Source organism: Urocitellus parryii, unplaced genomic scaffold, assembly GCF_045843805.1.
Source record: "Urocitellus parryii isolate mUroPar1 unplaced genomic scaffold, mUroPar1.hap1 Scaffold_43, whole genome shotgun sequence".
Taxonomy (NCBI): Eukaryota; Metazoa; Chordata; class Mammalia; order Rodentia; family Sciuridae; genus Urocitellus; species Urocitellus parryii.
The window spans coordinates 5,069,553-5,084,084 of NW_027553833.1; the positions used below are offsets into that span (position 1 = coordinate 5,069,553).

General features: G+C 34.1%; 2 long non-coding RNA genes across 2 annotated transcripts; both read right to left on the bottom strand.

The window, feature by feature from the left end:
* Nucleotides 1–321: 321 nt before the first annotated feature.
* On the bottom strand, nucleotides 322–3,985 carry LOC144252422 (uncharacterized). The gene is made up of 4 exons (XR_013342996.1): nucleotides 3,903–3,985; nucleotides 1,814–1,864; nucleotides 1,207–1,264; nucleotides 322–455 (listed from the first exon to the last, which is right to left on the bottom strand). It is a non-coding gene; the product is annotated as an uncharacterized LOC144252422 (long non-coding RNA).
* Nucleotides 3,986–7,394: 3,409 nt separating this feature from the next.
* Nucleotides 7,395–12,625, bottom strand: LOC144252425 (uncharacterized). The gene is made up of 4 exons (XR_013342998.1): nucleotides 12,563–12,625; nucleotides 11,502–11,621; nucleotides 11,129–11,199; nucleotides 7,395–7,540 (listed from the first exon to the last, which is right to left on the bottom strand). It is a non-coding gene; the product is annotated as an uncharacterized LOC144252425 (long non-coding RNA).
* Nucleotides 12,626–14,532: the final 1,907 nt, after the last annotated feature.

The following is a 14,532-nucleotide window of genomic DNA, read 5'->3' on the forward strand; positions in this document are numbered from 1 at the left end:
ATACAGGTCCCTTCCAACAAACATATTCTGAAAACTAAGATGTGTCTCCATGTAATATCATTTATTGCATAGAGTGTACTGATAAGTAAAATACAAAACATTTCTGAATTTAGTCAATATTTTTGTTTCGCTCAACACACAGTAAAAGTAGAACCACTGAAATATGGGGAACTCCATGTGACATTTTACATTTAAATTTAGTTTTTCCAAAGAGGGGAACTTATTAAACCACACATAGATAGACGCACACTTTTAAATATTTAACTTCTCTAAATATTAAGTAAACAAAAATACTTCCTGTTTAAAAATAGTTACCCAAATATGGTCACATTTTGGCATGTGACAATCTTGCTGAACTTTCCATGTGCTCCAGTATTAGAATGAGTCTTGGAACCAGGCCCCCAAATAACATTTGCATCTGTCAATGCAATGGCAGACACTGTGCTCAGATGTCACTAATGGAGAGAATATCCTGTCAGTCTTTACAATGATATTAACATGCAGATACTGAGAAGTAACAGAGAGACTAATATGACCACTAAAACACAATATTTAACCTACATTGGCCTCTATTGTTTCTGGTACCTTCCAATCTGTACTCTTTTTACCATAACTAAAACTTGAAACACTGCAACATATCATATTTAGGAATTTGTCATTGGTAGCATCCAGCCTGAATATAGTGAGTATATGTTGTCTTCTGTGGACACAATGGGTCTGAAGCCAATGAGAATTCTCAAAATGTTTTCTTTGCAACCGTAAAGAGCATTTTAATGACTTGAAATAGTTAATTTTGGTAGAACTTCTGAGCACTACAATAATGACTTCAGGCACTGGGGAGAGACAGGAACAATAAGTTTATTTTTTCTTTTATTTCAATAATTGTTTTGATTTTCTTTTTGACCTCTATCTGGCAGCTAATGAAGTGAGTGATTTGGGGTCTAAGCAAGCATTTCTACTAGACACGCTATTTAGATGATTAAAATAACTTTCTATCATTTTTTTGTGGAATTGTTGGGAGCTAAACTCTTTTTTCTGGGCCATTTTGAAAATGTTTATGAACACCTTGCTACCATCAGTTTGGTCTGTATTTGGAATAAACCTGCTGCTAGATTTAAAATCGGTGGCCAGCTGCTTATTGACTTCAAACCATTTTCCCACCAATATATACTTAGGAGTTTTACTGGTAGTTGTTAAAATACTTACGTGGGCTCCCAGGTGTCCTGCTCTCCTTTAGACTCTTTGTCCTCTTAATTCTGACCACCTGTCAAATCAAGATTACATGAGAATTGAAAATCCCAGGTGGGAATTCTTCTGGTTCTTTGGTTAAAATGGACTATCCATAGACATTGCTGGGGAGTCTTAGGAAGAGTGAGATTTCTCTAGTGCATGTTACTCTCAAAGCTTTAGAAATACAACAGAGTTTACAGTAGCTTAAAATTGGCTTATCATACATTTTAAAACACACACACCACACTCAATATCAGATATCTGACATAAGCAGCTGAATCAGAGTGTTTCAGTCTTCGTGACCACCTTTTTATTTTTTTATTTATTTTTTTATTGGTCGTTCATAACATTACATAGTTCTTAATACATCATATTACACAGTTGATTCACGTGGATTATGAACTCCCGCTTTTACCCCGTATACAAATTGCTGTATCACATCAGTTTCCCTTCCATTGATTGACATATTGCCTTTCTAGTGTCTGATGTATTCTGCTGTCTGTGACCACCTTTTTATTAAGATGTGCTTCTCAAGACCTGTATGCACAGATATGATGGGTCTTATTCCTCCTCAAAGACAAACCTGATATGACTGTAGACCTTCTTTGCTGTCATTCACTTTCTAATCTTCTCCCTGTTAAGTGAAATCAACTGCTACATTATCTAAATTTAATCCTACATTTAATATATTTTTAGGACTGCTTTTATCTGAAAGCATAATTTCCATTTTTTAGTACATCACTTAAAATACACACATGAAGGATTCTTTTTAAATGTGAATGATTGATAGATAATGAAAGTCTGTTCACTATTTATCATCTGTATAACACCCATTTCAAGTGAGAGCAGTTAAACTTGTGCAAGGAAATTAGAAAAACATTCTTGTTTTGGTCCATGCTTGTTGGGTTTTAATTCTCAAAAAGGAAAAACATTTCAGATACAATGTATGTAGACTCCAGAATACACATCAATTGCATTTGCAAACATGGTACAGTTCAGTGAATATTACCAAAGTTCATGTAGTTTAAAGTAATTAGCTAATTTCACTGTGCAAACTGCATCAAGCATTTATTTTCTATAGAAAGATGAAGACTGATTCAGTGTTTTAAGGGAAAGTATAAGTCAAGCATTTAAAGCCCCATTTTATTTAGATAATAATTTAATTTCTAGTTCTTATAATTTAGTTTGAAATATGTTTAATTTATTAGAAAAATTCCTCAAGCAAAAATAAGTCCTGCTAATCATTTGAAAAGATCCTGAATTTTGTCAAATGGCAGCTCCCTGAATATAGGGCAGAAAAACAACCAGTAAAAGAAGTAAGTCTGTGTTGCAATAGGTGATAGCTACATTTACAGAATCTTAGTAGCATCTCGGAGAGGGGAGGGAAAAGCAGAATATTTATGAGATCTTAGAAGCTTTTGAAGAGAATCTTGATTAAGACTGGGCAAGTTCATGAACTAATGGTTTGAGGTTGACATACCTAGCAAGACAAGTCTTTAAAAGTGAGTCATGTAGATTTGATCAGCCTACTTGAGCTATCTAATATAACTAGTTCTGTACTTTCAGGAAATTCCTGAAACAAACAATAATGTTATTTGCAGTTCCATCTCTCTGGGTAAGAGTTTCCTAAAATAATAAAGACATGTTAATTCAGACACTAAGCTGTGGGGGTTTATATGGTTTTGGATACAAGTTGAAAATAGACACTTCAACACCAACCAATTAACATACCATCATGCATATAATTTTTCTTTTTATTGCAAGCTACTATATGCAAGACTATATTTCTGAATTTTAGAATCAAAAAACCTAAAAATATCTGAATATGTTAACCAAGAATTTTTATTTTATAGTCTTTATAAAATTATGATCTATATTGGGGCTGGGGTTATAGCTCAATGGCAGAGCATTTGCCTAGCATGTGTGAATCCCTGGGTTCGATTCTTACCACCACATATAAATAAATAAAATAAAGGTGTATTGACAACTAAAAAAAATATGATCTATACAACTAAAATAATTTTGAAAATATATCTAGTATCTCTAATCTAGAAAAATTTTAGGAAGGCTGGAGATACTAACTTCATTACTAGAGGCTGAATTAGTTTGTTCAGGTTGCTACAACAAGTATGCCATATATTGGGACATCTAAACAAAAATATTTCTCTCAGTTATAAAGGCTGAGTAGCCCCAGATCAAGGTGCTAGCAGATGTGCTCTCCAATGAGGGCCTGCTTCCTGGTTTTTAGACAGGGATCTTCTTCTACCCTCAATGATAGAAGAGGAAAGGGAAATCTCTAATGTTTTTAATAAGGCACCAATCTCATTCATGAGATGACCTAATCACCTCCCCAAATCACCCCTCCCAGTGTCATTACATTGAGAGTTAGGATTCCAACCTATGGATATTGGGGGGATACAAATATTCAGTCCATAACAGAAAAGGAAAAATCAACATTGTTTTACATATGCACAATTTTTAAATTATTATAAAATGAAGATATTCTAGTGGATATCCTCTATATGCAGCAAACAGAATTATATTGTAATTTAGTGTTCTTCATTTTATCTTCCTGAACAAGGGATGTATGTTTTATTGTTTGGTCCATAACCCATAACCAATATTTGCATAAGTATTTTTTTCTTTTTTAGGGGGGTGGAATAAAGTCTTACCTTCCCACTTGATTTGAACAAAACCCTATGAAGTATCCTCATGAAGGAGATAAGAGAATAACTTTTCAAGGAGACTGTTGGTGGATCCAGGAATAGAGAACTAGAAAGAGACAAAAAGTCTTGAATTCAGACCTTCCAAATTAGAATTCTTCTAACTGCAAGGAATACTAACCATTGTTTTTCCAGATTTCATTTGGTGTTGTGTTTTTCAGTAATTCAGAAAGCTCTGCCTAAGATAGGAGTGGAGTTTTCATTTTATAATCAATTTTTGCCAGGAGGTAATTTAAATAGAATCTGAACTAGATAAAATATGAAATAGACAAGAAAAATTCTCCACCACTCTCCCTCATCTGCCCCAACACTTACAAACACTTTTCTCCTTCCAAATTCCCTCCCATTATCATCCCATGGAAAACGTCCCCTAGAGGAAACTATCTGAAATTCATCGATATGAATTTTTAAAAGAGCAATAATGATCACTAAAAGTATTAAGTTCTGACCCCTCTCCCTTCCATTGGGATTTTTGCATTCCAAGTAATTAGGTAGAGGGATGTTATTTTAATTGTCAATAAGAACTTATGGATTTTTTTTTTTGGTTTTTATTTTTTAATTTAAGCTGAGAAGTCAATCAATTTCTAGCACTTCTGAAAAGGAAGCATATAATATATAAATGCTGAATTTTTATGGTAGTAGTTATCCCATTCTATCCATGGAAAAAAAATTTCTACCTCAGCAAATGAATAAGGAAAAAAATACGGTATATTCTATCACACTCTCAGATTCTGTGAAGTAGCAGCACAGCACGTAACAGCTAAAGGGACATTTTCCTCTCCTCTGCTTTTCACTGCATACCTGGATTTCCCTACATGTTTCATTGATTCATTCAAAAATTATTGAGCCCATACTGTGACCTATTTCTATGTCCTTGGGATTCTGTTATGAACAAAATAGACAATATCTCTACCCTCACATGTCTTATATTTTCTGCTTTCTCTAGGAATCAAATGCCCAAGAATAAGTCTACAATGCCAATGCCACCTTTAATAAATTAGAAAGTAGATTCAGATGTATATGCACCTTAAAAATATGAGATAGATAGATCATACTATGCCATTCAATTAACCAATAGTTATGAAGCATTACCTAGCATTCAAGATAGTGGTTCTCTTATTCAATAGAGAACACACAGGGTAAAATTAAATAAGTATAATTATTAGAAAAAGCCTTCCCTAGCTGCCCTAGTTAAAAATGTACTTTATTTGGTACATTTCCTCCTCTGTTCCTTCTTTATCTTTCTCCTTAGCACACACCACCATCTGTGTTTTCTATATATTACTCATGTTGATTGTTGGAGTCCCTCTTAGAAGTAAGCCAAACAGAGTAGGGAATACCTTATGAACCTGTTGTGTCTTAGCCCATAGGACTGCATTTATTGTAAGAAGATGCTTAATATGTAATTTCTTCCAAAACATGTAGACATTATGGTGGAATTATCATCTTAATGAATCTAGACTTTGCCCAGTAAACACTGAAGTAGCTGAAGAGATTTTGAGCAAGATCTGCATAGTAGGAAGATACTCCAGAGGCAGGATTCAGGAAAAAAAAGTGTCCCTAGCCTTATGATCATTAAGAGTTAAAAATCATCAAGGCAGTTGGGCAATAGTTTTGAATCTATGCTGATTTTGACCCTGTAGGGGAAAGAAAAAAAAAACTGTCTGTATATTATCTCATAAAAATACTGTACTTTGCATGAAGATAAAGAAGCTTTGTTCGTAACATGAGTCAAAAAAAGAGTTAACCTGATGAACACAGTGATCATGTATTTTCCAAAGTGCCTGATAACCCTGGAGAGCAGCTCAAACACTAGGAGATTCTGGCTCAGTATGCTACAGAATTGGGTTAAGAGAACTATATAAGGCTTGAAAAAAACCAGAATCATAGAAATTAGAAATAAAAGGGACTGTTAGATCATATTGTCCATCCCCTGCCAAGGAAAATTGTTGCTGACAGTATATTATAGCTTTCTTCTTTGCAGAAGAATTTTACAGGCTTCCCAGGAGAGGTTTCTGATCTGTCCAGAATAATGAATGGGGTGATTTTTTTTTCTTTTGGCATCTTACCACTAGAAAGCACAGATTTTTACTGACAACACTAGTTTGGGGAGCACATTGAAGTCCAGCATCCATTTCTATTAGCTTTGTGTGTTAGTAGATTATATATATATATATATATATATATATATATATATATATATATATATGGCTATGACTGTAGGGAAGAGAAGCTTTGGGGAATTTTATCTTATTTAGTATATTATTTTTAATAAGATGCAATATATTTAACCTGATGAGCTGGATATTTAAAAGGGTGTCAGTAAAGTTAAAGAAACATTAAAATCTAAAAATTTTAAAACTTCTATCACTTGTGGGCCTTTTGGTTGGGATCAAGCATACAAAAACACCTTACACAGTTACTTCAATTATTTTTACTTGATGATCTCTATAAAATACCAAAACAACCATTAGCCAATTTAATTCATTAAGACATCTTGCTAGTTTTCCTTTAATTCATTTGATTGATGTTCATGCTAATCCTGTGTGACATAACACAGAATTTCTTAGTTTTATAGATGGATTAATGGGATCCTTGAAGGTTGGAGAGCATGCTGAGTTATTGGGAGTGTAAGAACTTGAACCCAGGGCTTCTGACTCTTCCTCTAGTTCTTTGTTTAACCCATTAACTCTGGTGAGAAATAATCTATGAGATCAAAATATGGGAAAATAAATGTGTTATCATTACTATAATCACTTGTAATTTTTTTATTTCAGCAGTTGAACTCCTATCAGAAAATCAATTTTACATCCTTTCTCCTATGTTATTGTTCAACTTTTTAAAAAATGACAAATATCTACATTGCACAATTAAATCTAAAAATAGCAAAATGGTAAGCAAAACTTTGCCTTGTCACTCATAAGCTACTTTTATTTTTGGAGAAATGTTAGTCTCATGTTCTTTAATCTGGTTGTCTTTGGCAGATAAGTTAGTTATAAAATCTTGTATCTGGCTCTCCAAATGATAATTTGGATATTTTAACAATTTGTAGGATGATGACTTTTTCTCATAATTTCTTTTTAATTTTTGAATTATTTATTCATTGTAGTCTGGGAGTCTATGTCTACCATTTTATTTGAGGAAAATGATAATAGTTCAAAGATTTAAAAAAAATTCAAACATCTAAGAGAAACAGGCAAGTTACAAAATATTTTATAAAATGGGCCAGATGTGTTCAAGGGCAAAGTAGAATTCTCATAAGCCAACTAAAGCAAATAAGGAAAATTACTTATACTAATTATTACAGGCCAGACACTCTTTTGTGCACATGACAGACATAACACATTTAGTTTCTAACACAACCTGAAGGAAGAGGTAGAATCATTATTCGCACTTTAAGTCAAGGAAATTGAGGCATAGAGAAGTTTAACTTGCCTGAGGAACACAGCTAAGTAGAGGTAGAACCAGGAAGTAAACTCATTGTCCACATTCTTAACCACTATATAATTATAACCACAGCTCAGCTCCTCATTCACAGGGACATTGAACCAAGGTGATCACCACTGATGTCTCAGGTTTGACAAGATCTGAAAAACAACAAGATTTTTATGCAAAATTTCTTAAAATTGAAATGTGAACAGCTGATTAAAAATATTTTAAAATACAATGTGATTCCAACAGGAAACATCTGCAGGCTGGATCTGACCATAACCCTGTAATTTATGAGCTCTGCTTTATACCTAAATATCCTGTGATGAAGACTTGCAGATTTCTTGGAAATTTCCTGGACAAGCCAATTTTAGTTTGCCACCTCTCTCATGAATTAGAATCTGACTTCTGACAGTGAGCACAGGCTAGGAAGATGCTGGTTGGTCAAATAGATTTGTAACATGCAGGGAGAGCACATCTCAGGAAACTCCCAGATGGGGAAAGAAGAAAATTTTGCCAACCCTGCTTACTTCTATGTAGAACTACTCAGAGTTCCATTCTCAAGCAAGGCACATTTTGGCGCTATTGTGAAAGGCCTCTTTATTTCAGATAAGCCCAAAACATTAGGAGTTACTCCAGATTTGAAGCAGACACTTGAAATCCAGGCCAAGACCAAATGCATGCCTTATTTCACCCTCTCAGCCAGTTAACCAGACCATGATTTGAACAAGATGCCTAAATTCTGGATGGGTAGTGTCTTTGTCTCAGTTCAGTACTAGTTTTTTTCCCCCCAAGTAAAAATTTGAGACTTCCAAGTCATTATGTTTTGATTACAAGAATATTGTCCTGATTCCCAAATGGATTTCCTTATATGATATGATACTCCAATCATCCAAAGATTCTCAGATCCTTCAAATCTACATTAAAAAACAAACACCCATAATAATACTAAACATAAATTAATTCATCCCTGACTCAAATCTGGGATTATATTTCATTTACATAAACCAGTCATTTGATCTTCACAAAGGTACTAAGAAAACAGGATTAGCCCAAATGTAAAAAACTACAGAAAAAAAGAACCAAGACCTAAATCTAGGTTTTCTGATATCAGATTCCATTGACTTACCTACTCACTATAGCAAGCTACTTCAAATAAGCAGCATTCCCCTAAATGGAAAGCATAAACATCCATGGACTTGAATCTGGCAGAAACTGATAATGAGTAGTTATTGATTGTAACTGAGTCTGCTAAATATTTTTCTTTGAATGCAAAGAATAGTAAATGCAATTAGAACAATTATATTTTAAGTAATAACACTTGTTATTGTGTCATGGTGAACTAAATAAGTGAGTTTTTAAAGTAATTTTCAGAGTAAAAACCCACTGAAATGTTTTACTAACCTGAGGATATACTGTAATCAAGTAATAATCAGACCTTTATCTCTTCTTTGATGTAGTGAAAATGGCAAATCTAACAGTGGTGTAGGTATATTTTGTGACACTTTTTGAAAGGCACTGTAATTTTTAAATTTAAATTTCCCTTATATAAGATAAAATTTAACTCACAAATTAATGACTTCTGTAGTCTTTCTTTTCTTTGTCCACTGCTTTAGTTTTCATAATAATATACGGAAAATCAAAGAGAGCTTTTCAGTTAACGTTACAGAAAAGAAACCTGAACCAGGTGCAGTGTTTCAAACCTGCAATCATAAATACTTGGGAGGCAGAGGCAGGAGAATCACAAGTTCTGGACCATCCTGAGCAACTTAAAGAGATCCTCACTTGGCTTAAAGTAAAATATAATATGTTTTGAAGGTGTAGTTCAGTGGTAGAGTATTCGCTTAGCATGAGCCCTGAATTCAATGCCCAGTACTGAATATAAATAAATAAATATGTAAATAATTAAATAAATAAAAACTGAGAGAAAAAGAAATTAAGAAAAATACCTCATAACTTGTAGGTAGTTAGAGACAGAACTAGAAATAGAATCCATTTTATTTAGTATTTATGGCAGTACTGATTTCTACAGAACATACTGGTTACCAATTTTAATTATCTGATACCAAATGATATAGGGAAAGTTGAATATGAAGAGAAAGTCACACAGAGGGATCAGTGAATATTCTATATTTTTAAAATGCTGTTACTAATATTGTAAAGGTGATGAGAAAGTGCTTTACTTACAAAAATCAGGCAATGTTAATCTCTGTTATTAAGAATCTATACAATTTGATTTGCTAATTTAACAAATTTTGTTTCATTCATGATATTAAAGAACTTAGTTAAACTTATTTAGTTTAAATATCTGACATAAATAAATTCTTTATATACCTATGTCACTTATAACTCAGTACATAATAAAACCTGAGATTTGGTGTCAAAAGACCTCTTTTTGTATTCTACCTCCCCATGTGGATGACCTTGAGCAAATGTCCTTATTGGCAAATGAGGGCTAAGAAAAATGTCTTCATAAGGTTGTTCGTGGAAATTACAGTAGATAATGTATTATATCCAAGACCACTGCATAGTAAGATATACAAACAGAAAATAGGATGGCTTTATGCCAATCTTTTAGAGCAGTTAGGGACAAAAAAGCTATAACTACCTTTCCTGCTGCACATTCACAGTATTTTAAATATGTGAATTTTGGTATGGAAGCTATATTCCTGTTGTAATCAGAAAATAAACAAAGTTTATTGAGAATGGGATTGTCAGCAATGGGACAAATCGACATGGTGCACCACCATTAGAATACAATGAGAGTATCTGGCATTACTTCTGTATTGTTTCAGCCCAACATGCATAATTTGAATTCAATCATGAGAAAACATCAGGCAAATCCAAACTGATGAACATTCTACAAAATGTCTGGCCTGTAACTTTAAAAAAGTCAAAGTCCTGGAAGTCAAGAAAAGACTAAAGAACTGTTTCAGACTGGAGGAGATTTAAGCAGACATGATAAATGAGCACAATGTGTGGTCATAGATTTGGGTCTTTTGCTGCAAAGAGCACCAAAATAAGCCAAATTTGTATGTTATTTATCAGTGTTCTTGTACCATGTTCAAATTTCCTATAAATTTGAAATTGTTTTAAAAGAAATTATTTTTAAAAATGAAATTATGCTTGTAAAGTACTTGGCATAGTGACTGACTTGCAGTAGGTGTTAAATAAATGACATTTCTCTTTCATTTCCATAGTACAGCAGACGACACTTTTAGTTACACATAACTACTAAATGTAAAGTCTGCTATTTTAATGATTTTTTTAATACAAAATAAAATAGAGAATAGCACAAAGACATCAAGAGCCTTATTAGATCATAAATTCCTAGACTTTAGTTTTATCCTCTGGGACTAAATTGAGGCCTTGCAAAAAGCAGATATCCAATAACTACTTATTAAATAAACAGCGATTTCTTACTTGAAAAAGTTAAAGGTAAAAAAGAAATTATCCTCTGTTGTCATTTGACATGACATTTGATGATTTACAAATAAGCTTCAGATTTCATTGTCAGAGAAAACTGATTCCAAGAACTAAAATATCTATGGTTAAGTATAAAATTTAACTTGAAGCTTTTCTTCAGCAAAATGAAAAACAGCAATTGTAATTACTTTTTTTTGCTGGTCTGGTGGAGAGCTTATTGAATAGTACCCAAATGTGTTCTTCTATAGGCAAATCTATTTTCTATTAACTATCTTCAAATATTTTTGAGCTAATGTCTACATTTAAATGAAAATACATACCTCCCTACCCGAGCCATTTCAGAGAAGATTTGGGTTTTCTTTTTTGTGCAATCTGACATGATTCAGCTGCTCTAAGAGAAACAGAATGAAATCAATCTCATTTCTTATATATTTTATCACCTGATTTCAGAGGTTCTCTGCTTTGATTACTTAAAAGATGGCATAGTTCTGTGATGCCGTCACTGACTGACATACAGATTTAAAGCCTCAGATAAGAATATATGCCTATCAGATAAAAAGACCTGGGCTCTACTAAACGGTTCTAGTAATTTTCCAGCTGTAGGTGAGGCTTGCAGAGCCTGCAAAGAGCAATTTGCATCTAAACCCTGACCTTTAGGAGAACTGCTGTCTCTAATTTCCCTTCTACCTTTACCTGGAAAGCAGGACTCAGAGATTCCTCTCTGAAAACTTCTCTTAGTCTTTCTCACATTTATTTTGTGTGATTGCTGATTCGAGCTCAGTGATTCCGTTCTTGATCAAGCACATGTTCTGGCTGAGAAAAGGAATATGGAATTGCTTTTTTTTTGTTTTCCTAATGCCTAAATCAGTCCCCTGTGATTAATGTGATAAATGTTATTCAAGCCCTTAACAAAAATAGAACATGTCTACCTAAGGATTTAAATCACTCCAAAACCAGAAAGTGACCTTGAGTTTTTATCCTTCTTCTGTAGAAGGCAATGATTCTCATACGTAAAAAGAAAAGTGAAAATCAGTTATTCAAAGAACCTATTTGAAGATCACAGAGGGGCTTGATCCACTTTCCCCCCACTAGAATTCGATCCTGGTGCCAAAGGTTGTAAATATCATGTTTCTCTGCTAATAAAGCAAAATCAAAACATCTAAGAGCAATTGGGAAAGCCATCTAATTCTTATCTTAAGCAGAACTCATAAAGAAAGAGGAAAAAAATGAATTTAATTTGTACATGAGTGGAGACTACAGCCAAGGACAGTTTTCCATCTACAGTGTGTTACAAAACAGTTTTGTGAAAATCCCAATGATCTAATTAAAACTCTTTTATGACCCCATGATAGTTTTTCTAAGGTCAATATGATCATTTTGGAAGCATACAGGAAACCTATACACAGTACAATTTCAAACACTAAACTGAAAGAATAAGGAAAAGATGAAATAGTTAAGGCAAAATTACTTTTTCTCAATGAATTATTTTCCTTCTCTTGCATATAGCAAAAGTGTACTTTTGAACCCAATTGTAAAGGACTCCAAAGGGTATACAGTATATCTCAGCAAGTAGGTGGTTATCGTGTGGGAAGGCGAAAAGCCAGAATGCAAATTTTAAATTAGTATTAGAATAAGCACCTACAATGGCTTTGATTATCCAGTCAGCTATGAATAGAATATTACTTGTTGGCTTTTATCAGTATGTTATTTTGTTGCTGTATTAAATTATTCATATTGTATAGTAATAAACCTACAGCCTTTGATATTCCAGCGCATCTTTTTTGTCTTCTGAAGACAGGGACTTGAAGCACAGCCTATTGATAAAAGAGAAAGGAACAAAATGATCAGTTCACACCTCAGCAAACCTCCTAACCAGAGCCTAATAGCAATTTATTATGTATCTTTAAAATGCAATTACAGTGCCTGAAATTTTTCAAAGAAATGCTTCACTAAAGTGAGACAAACCATGACTTGGCTGAGATTGTGTTTAACCTCATGAATAATAGCACATAAACATGCACAGTGCACACTCACGCTAACCACCTAGTTTTCTTGCTCCATAGTGGAAAAGCATGGAATAGAACACACTGAGAAAAGTAATTCAACACCTGTGTCACACTGGTAGCCTTTAATGGCTCTGCTCCCTCTTTTTGCATGAAGCAATCAGTAATAGGGTGGCTCTTCTTAAGGCTGACCACGAATCTAACAGGCAGTCACAAACAGCTAAATGGCACCTGCTTTTGCAAATGGTTCTGGCAAGCACAAAGCACCAGGTGATTTTTGTGTAGTTGTCTTATGGAAGCGATTACTGGTCATGAAATGCCCATTCCTATCATAATTGTGCATTGAAAGAGGTTGGTGTATTCAAATAAAAAGACCTATAGGCAGTTAAAATGGCACTCCGGGCAGTGCTTGGAGATAGAATCGTGATAGCAAAGCATAAAGTGCCCGGCTGAGCAGCAGAGAAGAGGGAAAAGGCAGGTTGAGGCCAATTTATGGAAGGTTTTAGATTCTGTCCTCAAGATTTTGCAGTTTATTATACTGGCAGGAGAAAATATCAAATCTGCAGTGTAAAATATTGCAAGCACCTAGATCCTAATACATAGGAATGTTTTAAATGTCACGATCTCTTGTGTCTGTGGATTGCCTGCCCAACAGCTCACCTTGTGATCTAGCAATTCTCCTCACCTGCAACTCTTTCCTCTTCTGCACCCATTTTCCTCAACTTTCCCTGAAGAGTTCCAAATTAACCCCTCTGCAATGCTTTTCCTTACAATCACATTCAAAAGTCCTTAAGATACTTAATAACCATTTTAAATTGATTTTCAAAGGATGATTTTTCACCTTTAAATAGTTCTGAAATCCAGATGCACCTTAGGATGGATCATTTCTTAAAATGGCTGCCCATCAGGCAGCAGTTGTAAGGTGATGGTGTCTTCTGGGCAGGTGATATGTAGTCACAACTGTCACTGATCTCATTTCTTTCAGTTGAGTCACGTGCCTAGTTAATGCTAACCAAGTTAAGGTTAATTGCCATTTTAAATGCTTTCAAAGGACTACACTGTGCTTCACTACTGAATCAGGAGTGATTGTGTATGCAGAAGGCATAGAAACAGAGCAGAGGGTCATGAATTTTCTATTAGTGGAACAAACAAGTATTTCAAAGTAACAAGTACTTTATGGGACCCAAGAAAGAGAAGTACCCACAAGGAGATGAAGCTGAGTTGTTTATTATTGAGATGTTTGCAAAAGGATTGCTATCATGTGCCAAGCCATGCAACTGATGTCCAGAGCACAGCCAAATCCCTGAGAATAGATGAAAGAAATTGCAAAGCAAGAAGAAGCTCATAGGACGTTCTCCTGCTTGTGCAGGACTCACAAGAAGGTAGGCTGCTACTTTTAAGTTGGATTTTTTTTTCCTTTCCCTCGTAGTGGCACAATCATATGTTCTTAATACTAAAAAAAATCATACAATTAATTATAAATTTGATGAGGTGAGAGTTTCTTGCTGCCTGGGTAGCATTTTACCTTTAATTTTTTCTTTGTTTTCATATTCTTCCTAATGAATTTGTCACAACCACAACCAAATTAGAGGTGATCTGAAGCCAGCGTTTCTTGGTATTAGTAGTTAGCACTCTGCCATTTGCTTGGTGCCTTCACAGAGTGTAAAGTTTTCACAAGTTAGAATAGTAATAGAAACCGTTGATTTCTGGCTGTGCATTTT